This window comes from Scyliorhinus torazame, chromosome 7, assembly GCF_047496885.1.
Source record: "Scyliorhinus torazame isolate Kashiwa2021f chromosome 7, sScyTor2.1, whole genome shotgun sequence".
NCBI classification, from domain to species: Eukaryota; Metazoa; Chordata; class Chondrichthyes; order Carcharhiniformes; family Scyliorhinidae; genus Scyliorhinus; species Scyliorhinus torazame.
In genome coordinates this window covers 168712042-168732069 of record NC_092713.1, presented here as the reverse complement: position 1 = coordinate 168732069, position 20028 = coordinate 168712042, and the positions used below count along the sequence as shown (strand labels likewise).

The 20028-nt window shown below is 48.5% G+C and overlaps 1 protein-coding gene and 1 pseudogene across 2 annotated transcripts in view; both read left to right on the top strand.

Moving 5' to 3' along the window:
* Positions 1 to 20028, top strand: part of rabgap1l (RAB GTPase activating protein 1-like) — a 934074-nt gene that overhangs the window by 37756 nt on the left and 876290 nt on the right. The window lies entirely within an intron of this gene.
* LOC140427370 (transmembrane protein 126A-like) lies at positions 9832 to 14107 on the top strand (annotated as a pseudogene).

Below are 20028 nucleotides of genomic sequence, written 5' to 3'. Positions count from 1 at the left end.
TAGCGGAACACCCAACACGACATAGTACCAGGATTGGAACCCAGCAACTGTGAAACCTACCTACACATCTTCAGGAATCCGCCATCCTACGCCATGGACACCATCAGCCCGCCGCAGCCGCTCCAAATCGCTGGAAACCTCGGCGTCAACTGGAAGCTGTTTAAACAGCGCTTCCAGTTCTTCCTAGAAGCCACAGAAAGGGAGAATGCATCGGACACCAGGAAAATCGCCCTCCTCCTCCCCACGGCAGGGCAACACGCCATCCACATCTACAACTCCCTGGTGTTCGCGGAAGGTGAGGACAAGGCGAAGTACAAGACGGTCCTTCTAAAACTTGAGCAACACTTCAGCGTTGAGGTGAACGATAGCTTCGAGAGGTAACTCTTCCAGCAGCGCCTGCAGGGTAAGGATGAGCTTTTTCAATCTTTCCTGACACACCTCCGTATCCTCGCGCAGCCCTGCGGCTATGAGGCCACCTCCGACTCCATGATTCAGGACCAGATAGTTTTTGGGGTCACCTCGGGCACCCTACACCAGCAGGTCCTCAAAATTAAGAGCCTCACCCTAGCCACCGCCATCGAAGCCTGCATCCTCCATGAAAACGCGACCAGCCGGTACTCCCAATTCCAGGCGGCCGAATTGGCACGGCAGGGGTCCTACGAGGCCGAGCGGGTCCAGTCGATCGAGTTCCTCCCGGCCCGCGGCCCGGACGAGGGCGGCCATTTCGCACGCTTTCCGCGGCCTCCCGCGCTTGTACGCGCCAAAAGAGATGTCGACGCAGAGGGACGTGACGCGCAGGCGTGCTCTACGCAGGACCGAACTGCGCATGCGCGGTGGCGCAACGAACGCCATGACGTCCCGACGTGTGGTAACTGTGGATCCGCACATTTAAAGCGGCAATGTCCAGCAAAGAATCGACAATGCCTCCGCTGTGGCAAGATGGGACACTATGCTGCCTGCTGTCGAGCAGCTCAACCTGCCAACGCTCCCCAATTCCGCCAGCCTCGCAGGGACGTGTGGACCATTCAGCCTCCATACACCGAGTTATACCCTGACGACGTACAGACCAGTGATACCGACGACCGGGAAGCCTTCCGCGTTGCGGTTATTGACAGGACCCACCAGCCGATGCCAGTCAACAGCATTAATCCGGGTGATGAATGGTGTGCCACCCTAATGGTCAACCAATCACCAATCACATTCCGTTTAGACACTGGTGCCTCCGCCAACCTTATTGCATGGTCAGCCCTCTACACCTTGAAAGTCAAACCACCGATTCGGCCATCCCGCTTTCAGATGGTCGATTACAACGGAAATGCCATCCCGGCCATGGGATCCTGCCAGCTCGAGGTTACACACAATGCATACACAGCCACACTGTCCTTTGAGATAGTTGGATCATCGAAGGACTCCCTGCTAGGCGCACGGGTGTGCAAGGTTCTCCACCTCATTCAGTGGGTACACACTCTGTCTCCAGAAGGCACGTCCGACTTCCCGGATGCAGACTTCAGGTCACAGCTCCACTCGCTCCTCGCCCACAACCAGGAGGCTTTCGAGGGCATGGGCACACTGCCCTACACTTACAGAATACGGCTCAAACCGGACGCCACCCCGGTCATTCACGCACCTCGTAGATGCACCACTCAAAGACCGCCTCAAGCAGCAGCTGCAGGATCTCCAGGACCAAGGAGTGCTTTCCCGGGTCACGGAGCCCACGCCATGGGTCAGCTCCATGGTGTGCGTAAAAAAGCCCTCTGGCAAACTCTGGATCTGCATCGACCCGAAAGACCTGAATAACAACGTCATGAGGGAACACTACCCCATACCCAAACGGGAAGAGATCACGAGCGAAATGGCCCGGGCTAAAATTTTTACAAAGCTTGATGCCTCAAAGGGTTTTTGGCAGATTCAACTAGATGAGTCCAGCAGGAAGCTGTGTACCTTCAACACTTCCTTTGGCAGGTTCTGCTACAACAGAATGCCGTTTGGCATCATCTCGGCATCCGAGGTGTTTCACAGAATCATGGAACAGATGATGGAGGGCATCGAAGGGGTGCGCGTCTATGTTGACAACGTCATCATCTGGTCCACCACACAGGAGCACATCAGTCGTCTCCAGCGCGTCTTTGCTCGGATACGAGAGCACGGCCTGCGCCTCAACCGAGCCAAGTGTTCTTTTGGCCAAACTGAGCTAAAGTTTCTGGGGGACCACGTATCCCGGTCAGGAGTGCATCCGGATGCAGACAAAGTGACAGCTATTACAGCCAAGCCGCAGCCGGCAGACAAGAAGGCAGTGCTACGCTTTCTCAGGATGGTCAACTTCCTGGGGAAGTTCATTCCCAACCTTGCCTCCCACACAACGGCTCTTCGCCACCTAGTGAAGAAGACTACGGAGTTCCAGTGGCTGCCCGCACACCAGAAGGAATGGGAGGAGCTCAAGATTAAGCTCACCACAGCGCCGGTATTGGCGTTCTTCGACATTTCTCGAGATACGACGATCTCGACTGATGCCAGCCAGTCCGGCATTGGGGCAGTACTCCTGCAACGGGACAACACTGCATCATGGGCCCCGGTCGCCTATGCCTCGCGGGCCATGACCCCCACAGAACAGCGCTATGCGCAGTTTGAGAAGGAGTGCCTGGGTTTGTTAACCGGCATAGATCAGTTCCATGACTACGTATATGGTCTCCCTCGGTTTACCGTGGAAACCGACCATCGCCTCCTGGTCAGCATCATACAAAAGGACCTGAATGAGATGACCCCTCGCCTCCAGCGCATTCTGCTCAAGCTCCGGAGGTACGACTTCCAACTGGTCTACACCCCGGGAAAGGACCTCATCATTGCGGATGCCCTGTCCAGAGCAGTGAGCACACCGCCCGAATCGGGGGGTTCGTATGTCAGGTCGGAGCGCATGTGGCCTTCACATCGGCCAATCTGCCAGCTAATGATGCCAGTCTGGCCCATATTCGCCGGGAGACTGCGGCTGACCCCCTTCTACAACGTGTGATGCGCCACATGATGGAAGGGTGGCTCAAAGGACAGTGCCCCCAATTCTACAATGGCCGGGACGACTTGGCCGTCATTGACGGTGTCCTCCTAAAGCTGGACCAGATTGTGATTCCACACAGCATGCACAGGTTAGTCCTCGAACAATTACACGAAAGCCATCTCGGGGTTGAGAAGTGCAGGCGGAGGGCCCGAGAAGCTGTATACTGACCGGGCATCAGCGACGACATCGCCAACATGGTGCTCAACTGCCCCACCTGCCAAAGGTTTCAGCCGGCGCAACCCCTGAGACGCTTCAGCCCCATGAGTTGGTAACGTCCCCCTGGACGTAGGTGGGTGTGGACCTTTTTCATGCGCTCGGCAGGGACTACGTCATCATAATTGATTATTTTTCAAATTATCCAGAGGTCGTACGCCTGCAAGATTTGACATTGCCAGCTGTCATCAGGGCATGCATGGAAACCTTCGCTTGCCATGGCATTCCGCTTTCGGTGGCATTCCGCTTACCGTCATGTCGGACAATGGGCCCTGTTTTGTGAGCCAAGAATGGTCTTTTGCCGCTTCGTATGGCTTCACACACGTTACAGCCAGCCCTCTGCATCCCCAGTCAAATGGCAAGGCGGAAAAGGGCGTCCATATCGCCAAGCGGCTCCTCTGCAAGGCTGCTGCCGCTCCCTCCAATGAGGTATACCACGAGCCTGGTGGTGGCGGCTACCCTCAAAATCTGGGGGCAATGGAGGCAGCACGGGGGAAGTGGGGGCCTCGGTGTGGACCCCGATACGGGGGAACCACCGGTATGTCTCAGGGAGAATAGATGGAGGGTTTTTGGGGTGGCACAGGGCAGGGATAAGAAGGTTGGGGGACCTGTTTGTGGATGGGAAGTTCGCGAGCCTGGGTGAGCTGGAGGAGACGGACAGGCTCCCCCCCCGGGGAACACCTTTAGGTATCTACAGGTAAGGGCATTTGCCAGGCGGCAAGTGGTGGAATTCCCGCTGCTGCTGACACGCACGGTACAGGACAGGGTGCTCTCGGGGGTGTGGGTTGGAGAGGGGAAGATCTCTGCAACATACCAGGTGATGCAGGAGGAGGAGCAGACTTCGGTGGAGGAGCTGAAAGGTAAGTAGGAGGAGGAGTGTGGGAGGAGATCGAGGTGGGGACGTGGGCAGATGTCCTTGGGAGGGTGAACTTTTCCTCTTCATGCGCGTGGCTCAGCCTCATACAGTTTAAGGTGCTGCACAGGGCACACATGATCGGGACAAGGATGAGCCGGTTTTTTGGGGGTGAGGACAGGTGTGTTAGGTGCTCAAGGAGCCCAGCAAACCACACCCATATGTTCTGGGCATGCCCAGCGCTGGAGGAATTTTGGAAGGGCGTAGCAAGGACAGTGTCGAGGGTGGTAGGATCCAGGGTCAAATCGGGCGGGGGCTCGCAATATTTGGGGTTGCAGGGGAGCCAGGAGTGCAGAAGGAGAAAGAGGCCGGTATTCTGGCATTTGCGTCCCTGGTAGCCCGGCGAAGGATTCTTCTTCAGTGGAAGGATGCGAGGCCCCCAAGCGTGGAATCCTGGATCAACGATATGGCGGGGTTTATTAAATTGGAGAGGGTGAAATTTGCCTTAAGGGGATCGGTGCAAGGGTTTTTCAGGCGGTGGCAACCGTTCTTGGACTTCCTGGCAGAGCGTTAGACAATGGTCAGCAGCAGCAGCAACCTGGGAGTGGGGTGGGTTCTATTTTACTTTTGTTTGTCTGTACTGGGGGATCTGAGGGGGTGTATATATTTGCTGTGTGTTAATTTGGGGTGTTAATTTATTATTTATGTATGGGTGGAGGGGGGCACGAGGTTGTTTTGTATTTAATTCTATTGGGTTCCTTTTACATTTTGTTGTTGATATTTTGTGAAAACTTTAATAAAAATTATTTTAAAAAAAATAAAATATATATAACATCTCTTTCCTTGTTTGAACAATTTTCAGAGTTGTGTTGTAGTTTAGATTATGTTTGTTAATTATGACATTTTTAATAAAAATACTATTTTAAAAAAGGGAACTTGAGAAACAGTGTGATAATCATAGAATCCTTACAGTGCAGAAGGGGGCCATTTGGCCCATTGAGTCTGCACTGAACCTTTGAATGAGCACTCTACCCATGTCCACCCCCTGCCCGCTCTGCCCAATCCTTGTAAACCCCACAACCTAACCTCCAAATCCCTGGACACTTAAGGGGCAATTTATCATGGTCAATCCACCTACCCCTGCACATTTTTGGACAGTGGGAGGAAACTGGAGCACCCGAAGGAAACCCACGCAGACACGGGGAGGATATACAAACTCGACACAGACAGTGACCCAAGGCAAGAATTGAACTCGGGCCCGTGGCGCTGTGAGGCAGTAGTGTTAACCACTGTGTTACCATGCTGCTAAAAGTGCTAGGTAACTCCACCTAACATGTGGACGCTAAGGGCAATTTATCATGGTCAATCTATCTAACCTGCACATCTTTGGACTGTGGGAGGAAACTGAAGTCCAAGACTAGTTTCTCAGCCCTGCAACCCTGAAACAGCTTGTGAACACCACATCCATGCTGAAACACACCCAGCAACTCAAATCTGCAACTGAATAGACTCTGGAATTTGTGACTGGTAAATCTACTTTTTAAAATGGACTTAAAAATGACATCTATTAACCTGCAAAGTATTAAAGGTACTTTGCGATGTGTTGCTAACTTTGGTTGTCTGGCCAAAGTGAAAGCTGACCTTCTCTTCCTGCAGGAGTATGGGATACTAATCCTCAGCAGCTACAGACAGTGGTCGAGCTAGTGATTCTAGGGGCCATCTATCTGGTCAGGAGGAAATGTTTGCCATTCCTCCGGCCTGGGTATTCTGTTGTGGGGTTACAATTTCACCATCACTGAAGTTAAGGAGGAGGTTGATGGACTCCTCATTGTAAACACACAAAAATGCTCATCTCAGATTCATTAACGTGCACACTCTGGCTGCAAAGAATGAGCAGCTGGCTGTCCTTCAGTTCCCACCGCTGCTGGCTACTTCCAGACTGGCCATTATGGCCGGTGACTTCCACTGCAATGTCGATGCGGCTGGACAATTGGCGATGGAAATGGTAAAAGAGTCTATGATGCACGACGTGTTCAGCAGCCCTGCAGACGGAGTGTAGGTGCACATGGTTGTGGCCAGACAGCTATGTCCACTTTAGGATAGACTTCCTGTTTGTGTCCCATGCGTTCATGGTCAAGTACACCAACGTCAAGTCCACCGATGCCAAGCTGGTTGTCTTCTCTGACCACTGCCTCCTACTGGCTGACATCACTTGCAGGAAGACCAGAGGGTGGACAGTAGGACAATGGAAGCTGAATGTGAAACTGTTGACCCCAGAGAACCTCAAAGAACTCAAAAGGGATTACAAAGGTTGGAGAACCGTGAAATCTCTGTTTCAGAAGCAAAGGCCAGCATCGATGTTTTTCATCCTTAAAGGTGTTCAGAAGATGAGAAAGAGATGGGGGGAAATGTCCCGACTCCAGAAAAACATGCAGAATATGTCAAGGAGGATCTTCAAGAAGTGAAGAGTCACAAGCTTCACTCTTTGCCTCAGAGGCCTTACGTTCATCTTACGATCCATCAGGAAGGATTCGGGAATATGCGGGAGTGACGTTTTGGGCAGCGGAGGCACTCAAGCCAAAGCTTGAGAACAGGGCTGTACATGGATACATCATTGTCTTGTGCTCGGATTCATTGTTGGTGTGCAGGCTAATGAATGCCTGGGAGCCTGGCCTTCGAACTGGCCTCGGGAGCCAAAGTAAATTGTGATAAGAGCGAGGCCATGCCCTTTGGGAACTGAGCTGAATAATCCTTCGTCCCCTTCACTGTCAGGTCAGACTGCCTGAAGGTGCTGGAGACCTGCTTTGGAGCGGCTGGGGCTCCTTCCCGTTTTTGGCATATTACCAAGGTGAACAGAAACTGGGCATGCGGGAGCGGCGCTCCCTCTTCATTGCGGATTAAGAACCTAATCATCAGGTGTGAGGTGCTCTCAGTGTTGCTGTATGTGACACAGGTCTGGCCCATACCCCAATCCTGTACCACCAGAGCCATTTTCAAGTTGATCTGGAGATCAAAGAGCATGTCCGAAGGGACACCATGTACAAATCTCTGGCTAAGGGAGGGGGAAATGTACTCATTGCTGCCCTCATCGTGATGGCCACCTTTGTGTGGCTGCATCAGGCTGTGTGCTTGGATCCTCGGTATCCCAAGTGCCACAATGTACTGAGGTTCTACCTGTCCCCGGTGTTGTGAAGGATGGGCCTGGCCATGTTGCCGCGGAATGCTCCACGTAGTTGGACTGTGCCGTGTCACCTGTCCCTCGTGGAAAAGATTGTTGAGAAAAACACCTTTGACCACACGTCCCTTTTTTAAAAAAAAAAAGCGTCCCTGAGGCTCTGCGAGAAACTGAGATGGTGGATCATGTCAGATGGTTCTCTGAGTAGTCGTCGGCAGAATTCCACAGCACCAGAACTTTCAAACAAGCACCAAGGTCTAATTCAGACAGTGGTGAGAAGGACACTCCATGTCAGATCCTTCATGCATGCCCGAAGTCTCTTCAATACATCTCATTGCATACTGCCCTAAAAGGGGATGGGGGGGGGGGGGGGGGGGGGGGAGAGAAGAGGAGGCGGTCGCACATCTCCTTGTGGAATGTGCCTTTGGAAAGATGGTCTGGAGGGAGATGCAATGGTATTTGTCGATGTTCACCTCCAGCAGCTCTGTGACGCAGGACTCTTGTGCTCTACGAGCTGATCCCGGGGACGGGCGGACACTGAGACAAACATCAACTGCTGATGGCGGATCGTCAACTTGGTGAAAGACACTCGTTGGTCAGCTCGAAACTTGTTCGTTTTCCAGCGCTAGGAGTTGTCCACGACAGTATTGCAAGGTCCCAGGGCTACATGCTGAGAGCCGCTTTCGAACATGGGGCAGCCACCGCCAAGGCTCCCTGGGGTAAGGCCACTATGTGAGGCCAATGTGCATCGAGGGGCTGGTAACCATGTAAAACCCCTCCGTGTGCTTCATCCTAACCTCATGTAACTGCATTGAAGAACTGCAGACTGCAACATGACCAATGTAGATCATTTGAACATAATTGTACTCTCTCTAACAACGATATTGTAATGTTCCTAATGTTCTCATTACTGAATTGAAGCACCTCAAGAGTGCATCTTGATCTTTGAAGGAAAAGTGAATATCAATGCACTTTCCTGTTGTAACAATTTGAAATGTTTTGTAATGTTTCTTTTAGATATTTTATGAATAAAGTTTATTTTTGCCAAATAAGTTCCAAGTTGAAATGTTTCATCATGTACTTCTACAAATTTTATGAGTAAACTATATTTTAAGTAAAATAAATCTCCTGTCTGTGATCCGCCTTAGCCTTCGTGCCATAATTAACAGCAGGATTGTTGAACAATATTGGCACTCAGTTAGTGGTAGTCTTTTTCTGGTTTAATGTAGTGAGTAATATGTACACACAAAACAGCAAAATCATCAAGGCATTTGGCATGCAGGAATGAAGCAACAGCCTTGAAATCTGGTTTTGACCACTCCTTGGGTGTGCCTTCATTCCATTTTTTCACAAATGATTTATGTGGCACAATTTGTGCTGAAAGGAGCTGATTTGATACGTTTGATTTTGGTGATTTGTTTTATTCATTCATGGGATGTGGGCACTGCTGGCTAGGCTTGTGCTGACTTGTGCTTTGTAGATGGTGGACAGGCTTTGGGGAATCAGGAGGTGAGTTACTCGATGCAGCATTCTTAGCTTCTGACCTGCTCTGGAAGCCACAGTATTTATATGGCTAGTTCAGTTTTTGATCAATGGTGACCCCCAGGAGGTTCATTGTGGGGGATTCAGCGATGGTAATGCCAATGAATGTCAAGCGGCGAGGGAAAGATTCTCTCTTGTTGGAGATGGTTATTGCCTGGTACTTGTGTGGCGGGAATGTTACTTACTACTTGTCAGCCCAAGTCTGGATATTATCCAGGTCTTGCTGCATTTGGACATGGACTGCTTTATTATCTGAGGAGTCGTGAATGGTGCAGCACATTGTGCAGTTATCCGCAAACATCCCCACTTCTGACCTTATGTTGGAAGGAAGGTCATTGATGAAACAGCTGAAGATGGTTGAGCCTAAGACACTATCCTGAGGAACTCCTGCAATGATGTCCTGGAACTGAGATGATTGACCTCTAAACACCACAACCATCTTCCTTTGTGCTGGGTATGACTCCAACCAGCAGATAGTTTTCCCCTGATTCCCATTGACTCCAGTTTTTTGATAGGGCTCCTTGATGTCGAGCACAGTCTTTCTCACTGGACAAATTGGTGAAGGTAGGAAGTAGCTGTTGAAATTGCATGCATTGTCCACGCTTTCATCACTTGAATGCTTATTTGCAGTTTGCAACTCTTTGAACCATGATCTGCGTGATTCTTGTTAAACAATTAGCTGTTGTTTTCGAAATAATAGCAAAGAGTACTGGATTGTGCAACAGTGTGCAACACCGGTCTTGAGTTACATAATACTTCATTGGCGAAGGACCAATTTCAGTGAGTTGAGAATGGGCCTGTCCCAGGTAAATTGGAATCAAAGATTGGCAGTGCCTGCATGTTGACCTAACTATAGAAAGGCAACATTTGATGACCACCAGTTTCTCAAATGTGGGTAAATTAGTGCAATTATTTTGTTTATAACACAATCTACTCGGCAAATATTACACTTGTCCGCAGTTGGGCCTAGCCCTAGAGAGCCAAGCTTGGGTTTCGAGAATGTCAGATAATACATTACTTTCACGAGATCTACAACCTAGTATTCCCAACCCAAATGTGATGGAAATGTTTCTTGGGTGGTTTCAACAGCTTCCTGAATTAGACAAAGTATTTTGCATGTGGACCTATCTACCTTGCGATAAATTCGGCATTTGCTGGTTTAATAGCCAACAGTTTCTTTCGAAGAATGCTCAATATTGCACAAGCTCGTTTTACATCCAGCTTGTACATGGTACTCCTTCCGTTCCTGTCAACAATAGCATGGTATAATGCTGCCGTGTCAAAACCTTTGCTTTCAGGCGATCTCAACTGTTGCACATAATAATAATCTTTGTCACAAGTAGGTTTACATTAACACTGCAATGAAGTTACTGTGAAATGCCCCTAGTCGCCACATTCTGGAGCCTGTTCAGGTACACAGAGGGAAAATTCAGAATGTCCAAAGTACCTAACAACATGTCTTTTGGGATTTGTGGGACGAAACCGGAGCACCCGGAGGAAACCCACGCAGACACGAGGAGAACGTGCAGACTCTGCACAGACAGTGACCCAGCCGGGAATCGAACCTGGGACCCTGGAGCTGTGAAGCAACCGTGCTACCCACTGTGCTACCATACTGCCCAGCATGTGTCCTTGTGAGAGGAGGTTGCTTCTGTTGGAAGAGGTATGTATCTCTTAGGTCTTACCTATAAATGCTGGCCTTGCAACACGGTGTAATACAGCTCCTAGGCCACACGGGAAATATAATCCGATCTGGATTACTGTTTGTCAGCAATTTTGTGTTCACCCTTTAAACTCTCTTTGGAATTTATCTAAGTTCCAAGCGCTATGCAATTTACATGAAAGTATTAGCACTTGACTTCACTTTAAAAAAAAATTTTGTGTACCCAATTAATTTTTTCCAATTAAGGGGCAATCTAACGTGGCCAACCCATCTAGCTTGCACATTTTTGGGTTGTGGGGGCGAAACTCACACAAACACAGGGAGAATGTGCAAACTCCACACGGACAGTGACCCAGAGCCGGGATCGAACCTGGGACCTCGGTGCAGTGAGGCTGCAGTGCTAACCCACTGCGCCACCGTGCTGCGCTCTTGACTCCACTTTAACAGTTCCTGAACTAAATGGATAAAGTGCAGAAAAAATATTTAGGTTCTCCAGTACTTGGCAACATAGTATCATGCATTCACCACTGTTGAACTAAAATAGTTTCTTATGTGAACTTCTAATAATTTGAGTAATCAAGTGATTAATGCATGACCAGAAAAAAACATAATTGCAATTTTCTGTCTTTAAAGAGAAGATGGTTTGGGTGCAGTCAAGGCACATTCCCACAAAAGGGATAGAGGGGGCAATCATAGCTGGAGATCCATGGGTAACAAAAGCAAAAGAGGGTAAGATGAAGCAAAATGGGTTAAGTTGAGAATGCAAGCGAGAACCAGGCTTAATATGGAAGTGAAAAAGGAAATGAGAGACAATAGAGAAATATGAGAAGAGTCCGGAACTCATATGAGGGAATCCAAAAGTCTTCTATAGACACATAAATATTAATTGAGAAGTAAGAGAAGAGGTGGGGTCAATTAGTGATCAAAAAGGGGATCTAGGCATGTAGAAATAAGGTATGGCTGAGGCATTAAATGAGTACTTTGCATCTGTCTTAGCCAAGGAAGAAGTTGCTGCCCAAATCATTGCGTGATTAAGGCACAGAAGGAGGCCATTTGCTCATTGTGTTCATTCTGGCTCTCTGAAGAGCAATCGCTGTAATCCTGCAAGTTTACTTTCCAAATCATAGTCAAGGAGGGAGTTGTTGGGCTAAAAATTGATAAAGGGAGGAATTAGAAAGGCTGACTGTGCATGAAGTTGATAAGTCACCAGGGCCGGATAGGATGCATCCAGAAGATTGAGGAAACAAGGGTGGAAGCTGCCAAGCGACTCGCTATAATCTTCCAATTCTCCTTGGATATGAGTTGGTGCCAGAGGATTGGAGAATTGCAAATGTTACACCCTTGTTCAAAACAAAATTTTGAGAATGAGAAACCCAGTATTTACAGGCCAGTCAATTTAACCTCCGTGGTCAAAAACTCTTAAAAACGACAATCCATAACAAAATTAACAATCACTTGGATAAAGGTAGATTAACTAACTTGCAAAACAAGATTAACTAATGCGATTGAGTTTTTAAAAATGATTTAACAGAGAGGGATGATGCGGTTGATGTTGCATTTCTGCAAACCTGCATTTCTGAAAGAGATCAGCTAGGTGCAAGCCCATGGAATAAAAGGGACAATGACAGCAGGGATACAAAACTGCGTGATTGTCAGGAAACAGGGTGTAATGGTGAAGGCTGGAGGAAGGTGCACTGTGGCATTCTCCAGGGGTCGGCACTTGGACCATTGCTTTTCTTAATAAATATTAATGACTTAGACTTGCATATAGAGGGCACTATTTCAAAATTTGCATGTGATCATTACTTGGGAGTATTGCGAACGGTGAGGAGGATAGTGCTAAACATCAAGAGGGCATAGAGTGACTGGTGGAATTAGAAAATAAGTAGCAGCTGAAATTTACTGCAGAGAAGTGTGAAGTGACATGTTTTGATAAGAATAGGGAGAAGCAATATAAACTGAAGATGTAATTCTGAAGGAGGTGCAAGAACAACGATCTGGGGTATATATGCATCAATCATTGAAGGTGGCAGAGAAAATTGTTGACACAGTAGTTGAAAAGCATCCGCAGATCCTCAACTTTAGAAACAGGAACAAAAGCAAGTTCATTGAATCCCTAGATGCAGGAGGAGGGCCATTCAGCACTGAACCTTCGAAAGAGTACCCTACCGAGGCCCAATCCCCCACCCTATTCCTGCAATCCCTAAGAGCATGGTCAATCCAACTAACCTGTGCATCTTTGGACTGTGGGAGGAAACCGGAGCACCTGGAGAAAACCCATGCAGACACGGGGAGAATGTACAAACTCCACACATACAGTCACCCAAGGTCTGATTTGAAGCCGGGTCCCTGGTGCTGTGAGGCAGCACTGCTAACCAATGTACCACCATATGATGAACCCATATAAAACATTGATTTGGCCTCAACTAGAATATTCTTGACACTGCACCTTAGGAAGAATGTGAAGGCTTTAGAGAGGGTGTGGAAAAGATTCCGGAGAATGATCTTCAGTTAAGAGGTTAAATGTGACTTTGGAATATTCTGAGCATGTCCCAAACTTGACAGCCACCTCTCTTAAAAGGCCACCAATGACAAGAGGATCCAACACTGGAACAGTTGTCAGTCAGCCTTCTACCAACTACACCATTGAGTGTTTGGCCTCTACAAGTTAGCAGAGGTCCTGGTATACAGAGCAGTTGTTGTCACCACACTCCTGTACTGCAGTGAGACGCAGACTATGTATCAGTGATATGTATGAGAGATAGAGAAATTCCATCAGCAATACCTTCGTCGTTGTGTCTCCTGTTTTCTCAATTCTCAAATGACCAGTATTCCAGGAGAGGGCAAAGAAAATACTTCAAAGTCACTCAGTAGCTCTCTCTGAAATGTGGCAGCATTGGCAATGAGGGGCATGAACTTGCTATCAAAATGGTGACAACTTGCCCATCAGGCTGCACGAGCTCATCCTAATGATGAGGCAGAGCAGTGACACAGAAGGTATGAAAAGGAAGCAAATCTTTCACTCGGGATCCCACTGGCTCGTGGGACATCCTGCGGCATGTGCACAAAGATCTGCAGGATGGGAATTGACCTGTTCAGTCACATGGAGACCCATGGCAGAAACTGACCATGGATCATGGGTGAAGGTAGAGAGAAACTGTTTGCATTGGTTGTCCAAGCACTTGCGAACCAGAGGACGCAGATTTAAGGTGATTGGTGAAAAAAAAACAAAAGCAACATTAAATTATTCTACACAATGAGTGGTTAGGTCTGGAATACATTGTTTGAGAGTGCGTTAGAGGCAGGTTCAATTGTGGGTTTCAAAGGAGAATTGGCTAACTAGCTGAAGGTAAGAAATTCAGAGTTACAGGGAAAAGGGCAGGGAGTGGGGCAAGTTGGGGATAGCTGAATCACCACCTGTGCTGTAACCATCTGTGATCCTATGAAATTGCTCTTTGGTAAATGAACCGGCATCTCAAAGCTGACGTCCTTTTTAACAGCTGGCTTTCAATGATTTTCTCATTGCTGTCCTTTATTGTGTGCTCAGAGTGGTTTTTGTTTTTATTTTGCAGTGAAGCAATTGCTTTAAGCTCTGTCAAAAGGATGTTTTGAAAGATTTAATTATGCATCGAGAATTCCTTTAAAAATCCCCCACCCTTGTTCATTATGGCTGCAGGGTTGGTGTTTTCACTTCTTCAGTTCTCCATGATGAATGTAGGAGTTTCAGATATATTGTATTATATGTATTTGATCCAGTCAGCATTAAAAGCCTGGGTTAGTATGTGTATGATTGCTGCAGTAGTGTTCTCAAAAATTCTAGTTTGCAAGACAGCTTGGCTTTTTGGAGCCGGAGATGCAATTAAAGCATCATAAAAGTTTGGGCTCCTGGATTTTTATTTACAGTAAGAGGCTTGCCTGAAGAGAAGTTAATTAGAGACATTGTATTCAGTTTAATGAGATGATGCACTTAATGGGAGGAGCCAGGGGTTGAAGCAGTCAGATGATAACGGTGTTTTCAGAATTTTTGGGTGGAAGGTGAGTTGAGAAGGTTTCTGAAGAAAAACAGCCAGCGATTCTGCATTATTCTAACAGGGTGTTGGTCTCTTTCTCTAAGCTGTTTCCAAAGATCTCTCTTTCTCCAAGTGAAGCATTGAAGACATCTCATTCCAGAAAGTATTCCTTTAAAAAAAATTTTGAGTACCCGATTATTTCCCCCCCCCCCCCCCCCCCCCCCCAATTAATGGGCAATTTAGCATGGCCAATCCATCTAACCTGCACATCTTTGGGTTGTGGGGGTGAAACCCGCGCAGACATGGGGAGAATGTGCAAACTCCTACGGACAGTGACCCAGGGCCAGGATTCGAAACTGGGTCCTCAGCGCCGCAGTCCCAGTGCTAACCACTGTGCCACATGCCACCCCTCCAGCAAGTATCCCTGAGTGCTAACTATTAAGTGAATAGCGATCTGAAATGTTTTTATTATTTGAGTGGAAATAAAGATAGCAGTTAAGGGTTATTGTGTTACTGTGTTGATTAGCATTGTTTAAGAGGTAATTGTGAGCTATTTTCTGGTGTGATGTGAAAGATAATTTAATACCGTGTTATTAATAAAGTTTGTTTTAATATACCATATCCCTATTTTGCGTGAAAGCACTTGTGGAGCGAGATATCCTTTCTTCATAGTCTTACAAAATTAAAAGAAAATATTGGGGTTTTGGTCCCGTATCCGAGCCACTGTTGGGGCTTGTTCCGGGATCGTAATACTTCTTTGCTTTTACAAAATCAAAATCAAGGATTGGGCCACTTGTAGTTTTGACCTACAAGGGAGAGTATACTGTGATCATAGAATAGTCCAGCACAGAATGAGACCATTTTGCCCATTGAGCCTGTGCTGACTTTTTCATAAGGCTAACGAATTAGTCCCATTCTCCGTAAACCTGTATGTTTTTCCCCTTCAAGCATTTAGCAGTTTAACAAAAAATGAAGCGAAAAGTTAATAGAGGTTTTGCTGCAGGTAGTCCATGAAGTATAGCAATTTTGGCAATTAAATTTGGGTAGGAGTCTGGCATTGAATGCGGACATATTTGTCACTAAGGTTTATAGCAGTGTTGGAATTCGAAGTCCAATGCACCTGCTGATTCAAAAGATGGATGGCAGTTTAGCATGTTTGGCTGTACCATTTGCTGTCCTGTGACATGCAGAGAGCTGTCCCTTGGATGTGGGCTTGAGAGTGGGAAGGACACTCTCACAATCCTACTACTCTGCAAGCTGAATTGACCAAAACAGTACTTGTGGTGTTATTAAAGGGGATGTGTGGACAAAACGGTTCCAGTATCCAGCTGAGGTATTATCGGTCAAGGCCACAAATGTATGGTTGTTAGGCTGTGTGAACGAGATGTTGGTTTTAAATCTGTATTTTGTCACATCCATTTTTGTAATACTGGAAACCTTTCTCTACTCATTAACCAAATCCAAATCAATCAAATCAAATGCTGGGAATTTCTGTACAGGTTTCATGCACAACCATCATCAGCAGTGCTCCTTGTAGCTCTGGCTTGTACATGTTGCCACGAGAGTTAATGTACATGAGCAATAATGAAAATACTAATATGCGCTGGCAACGGCACCGCTGCTGCTCTCGCCGACAAGGTACACCACGAGTCCGGTGGTGGCGGCGACGTTGAAGATCTGGGGGCAGTGGAGACGACACGGGCGAGGTGGGAGCCTCGGATTGGTCCTCGATTCGGGAGAACCATCGGTTCGTCCCGGGAAGGATGGGGGATTTTGGAGCTGGCATCGGGCAGGGATTAGAAGAATGGGGGACCTGTTTATAGAAGGGACGTTTGCGAGCCTAGGGGCGCTGGAGAAGTTTGGGTTACCCCCGGGAAATGCTTTCAGGTATATGCAAGTGAGGGCGTTTGTGAGGCGGCAGGTGAGGGAATTCCCGCTGCTCCCGGCACAGGGGACTCAGGACAGGGTGATTTTGGGTGTATGGGTTGGAGAAGGCAGGGTTTCGGCGATCTACCAGGAGCTGAAAGAAGAGGAGGAGGCCTCGTTAGAGGAGTTAAAGGGCAAGTGGGAGGAGGAGCTTGGGGAGGAGATAGATGAGGGTCTGTGGGCTGATGCCCTGAGTATGGTTAATTCTTTCTCCTCTTGCGCCAGGCTCAGCTTAATACAATTCAAGGTTATTCACAGAGCGCATATGACAGGGGCGAGGTTGATTAGGTTCTTTGGGGTGGAGGATAGATGTGGGTGGTGCTCGGGAAGCCCGGCGAATCACGTCCACATGTTCTGGTCGTGCCCGGCACTGGATGGGTTTTGGAGGGGTTTCGCGAGGACTATGTCCAAGGTGGTGAAAGTCCAGGTCAAGCCGAGTTGGGGGTTGGCACTATTTGGGGCAACGGACGAGCCGGGAGTGCAGGAGCCGAAAGAGGCCGGTATCCTGGCCTTCGCGTCCCTGGTAGCCCGGCGGAGGATCTTGCTATTATGGAAGGACGCGAAGCCCTCCAGTGTGGAAGCCTGGGTAAATGACATGGCAGGGTTCATTAAGCTGGAGAGGATAAAGTTTGCCTTACGAGGGTCTGTGCAGGGGTTCTTCAGGCGGTGGCAACCGTTCCTAGACTATCTCGCGGAGCGTAAGGAGGAGGTCAGCAGCAGCAGCAACCCAAGGGTGGTGGTGGGGGGGCTTCCCTACGGGTACCTTTGAATGTCATATGGGGGGGTTACTGTATATGGGGAAACCCAATGTAAAAGTTTTGTATAATTTTTGACTGTTGGGTTTGTGTTTCTTTTTGTTATGGGGGGGGGGGGGTTTGTTAAAAACTTTGTTGGAAAATTTGAATAAACATATTAAAGAAAGAAAAGAAAATACTAATATAATCATACACTTCTTGTTCAAACCTTATAAAAGGGGAAGGTGTTTTTGAACCAGCTTTTCATCGTAATTTAGGGTGAGACAGGCTACTCTTGGGAATCATCCACTTGCCTCCAGTGGGGCCATTTGGGGCAGAAGAGATGGTAAAAGTTCCTTCCAGGACTGAATATCGGTCCCAAGCCTTAATAGGTGTGATAATACCAGATATTGCGGTACCTGAGAGGTGAATGACCATTGGCTAGACCGAGGGGTCTACCATTGGATAATGTACATAGCCCCGCCCTGAGAGGCGGGGTATAAGACCCAATGCCGTCCCAGCAGCCTTCACTTTCTGTATCATCGCTGCTGGGTACAATTCTAGCTGATTAAAGCCGATTAGATATGACTCCTCTTTGTCTCGAGAGTATTGATTGTGCATCAATAGGGAACTGGGAATTGACCTCAGTGGAGGTTGATTCTCAATGCCTTTTGACCCCCTTAGGAGCTGAACATACAGAAATAATTGTTCAGCTGCTTCAGCCTGGGAAGACCTTTGTGCCCACTTTACTGAGAGTTTTCGTGCTGCTCTGACTTGGTCCTTAGAATGGGACTGTGCCACTCTCCACATGAACAGATGCCACAATTGGGTTGGCATCTAAGCCAGGCCTCAAGTACAGGAGGAAGATTCAGGCTGTTGTATCTCCCCTGGCAGAGTTCGATCGTGTCATCTCAGGGCCGGGATGTTGAGGGTTCATCTTCCACAGGTTTAGGATGTAGATGTAAGTTGCTTAGCAATGTAAATGAGGAAGGTTAAATTCCTCTTCTAATCTTTGGGTGCTTTCCACAGTGAGTGTGCTACAGTTGACCTCAGTGTCCTGGAATAGGGCGTGGTGTGTTTGTATTCCAAGCTGAAGTCCTGATGTTTAGTGAGAATATGGTGACATAAGGTGAGGACAGGCTTGACGTGTTGTCCTGCTGATCCCGGATCCACATGAAGAATACTGCCAGCGGAAAAATACAAGACGTCCAGCACTAATGGGACAGTGCACAGCAGTCTCGTCCCCGACCCAGTCTGAGGACAGTGCACAACATCCTCGCCTTCTGACAGTCTGAGGACAGCGCACAACATCCTCGCCTTCTGACAGTCTGAGGACAGCGCACAACAGCCTCGCCTTCTGACACAGTCTGAGGACAGCGCACAACAGCCTCGCCTTCTGACACAGTCTGAGGACAGCGCACAACAGCCTCGCCTTCTGACAGTCTGAGGACAGCGCACAACAGCCTCGCCTTCTGACACAGTCTGAGGACAGCGCACAGCATCCTCGCCTTCTGACACAGTCTGAGGACAGCGCACAACAGCCTCGCCTTCTGACACAGTCTGAGGACAGCGCACAACAGCCTCGCCTTCTGACACAGTCTGAGAACAGTGCGCAACAGCCTTGCCTTCTGACACAGTCTGAGGACAGCGCACAACAGCCTCGCCTTCTGACACAGTCTGAGGACAGTGCACAACAGCCTTGCCTTCTGACACAGTCTGAGGACAGTGCACAACAGCCTCGCCTTCTGACACAGTCTGAGGACAGCGCACAACAGCCTCGCACTCTTACACAGCCTGAGTTCAGTACAACAGTCGCACTCTCCCTGAACCAGTCTTGACAGTGTACAACAGTCTCACCCTTGGTGATCCAGTCTGCGGACAGTGTACAACAGTCACCCCCTCAGTGACCCAGTCTGAGGACAGTGTCCAGCAGCCTCACCCTTCGCTGATTCAGCCTGAGGGCAGTGTGCAACAGTCTCACCCTCGCTGATCCAGTCTGAGGTCATTGTACAACAGACTCATCCTCGGTGATCCAGTCTGTGGACAGTGTACAACAGTCTGACCCTCGCTGATCCAGTCTGAGGTCAGTGTACAACAGCCTCATCCTCGGTGATCCAGTCCGGACAGTGCACAATAGTCTCACGCTCGCTTATCCAGTCTGAGAACAGTGTACAAAAATCTTGCCCCCTGATCCAGTCTGAGGACAGTGTATAACAGCCTCACCCTTGCTGATCCAGTCTGAGGTCAGTGTACAACAGCCTCACCCTCGCTGATCCAGTCAGAGGACAGTGCTCAACAGTCTCACGCTCGCTTATCCAGTCTGAGGACAGCGTGTAACAGTCTCACCCTCGCTTATCCAGTCTGAGGACAGTGCACAAATCGTCTCACGTACACTGTCCTCAGACTGGATAAGCAACAACAGTCTCACGCTTGCTTATCCAGTCTGAGGACAGCGTGTAACCGTCTCACGCTCGCTTATCCAGTCTGAGGACAGCGTGTAGCAGTCTCACGCTCGCTTATCCAGTCTGAGGACAGGGTGTGACAGTCTCACCCTCGCTGATCCAGTCTGAGGACAGTGCACAAATAGTCTCATGTACACTGTCCTCAGACTGGATAAGCAACAACAGTCTCACGCTCGCTTATCCAGTCTGAGGACAGCGTATAATAGTCTCACCCTTGCTGATGCAGTCTGAGGACAGTGCACAAATAGTTTCACGTTGCTTATCCAGTCTGAGGACAGTGTGCAGCAGTCTGACCCTCCTATGAACCAATCTGAAGACAGTGTATGACAGTCTTGCCCCCTGATCCAGTCTGAGGACAGAGTACAACAGTCTCACCCCCTAACCCAGTCTGAGGACAGTGT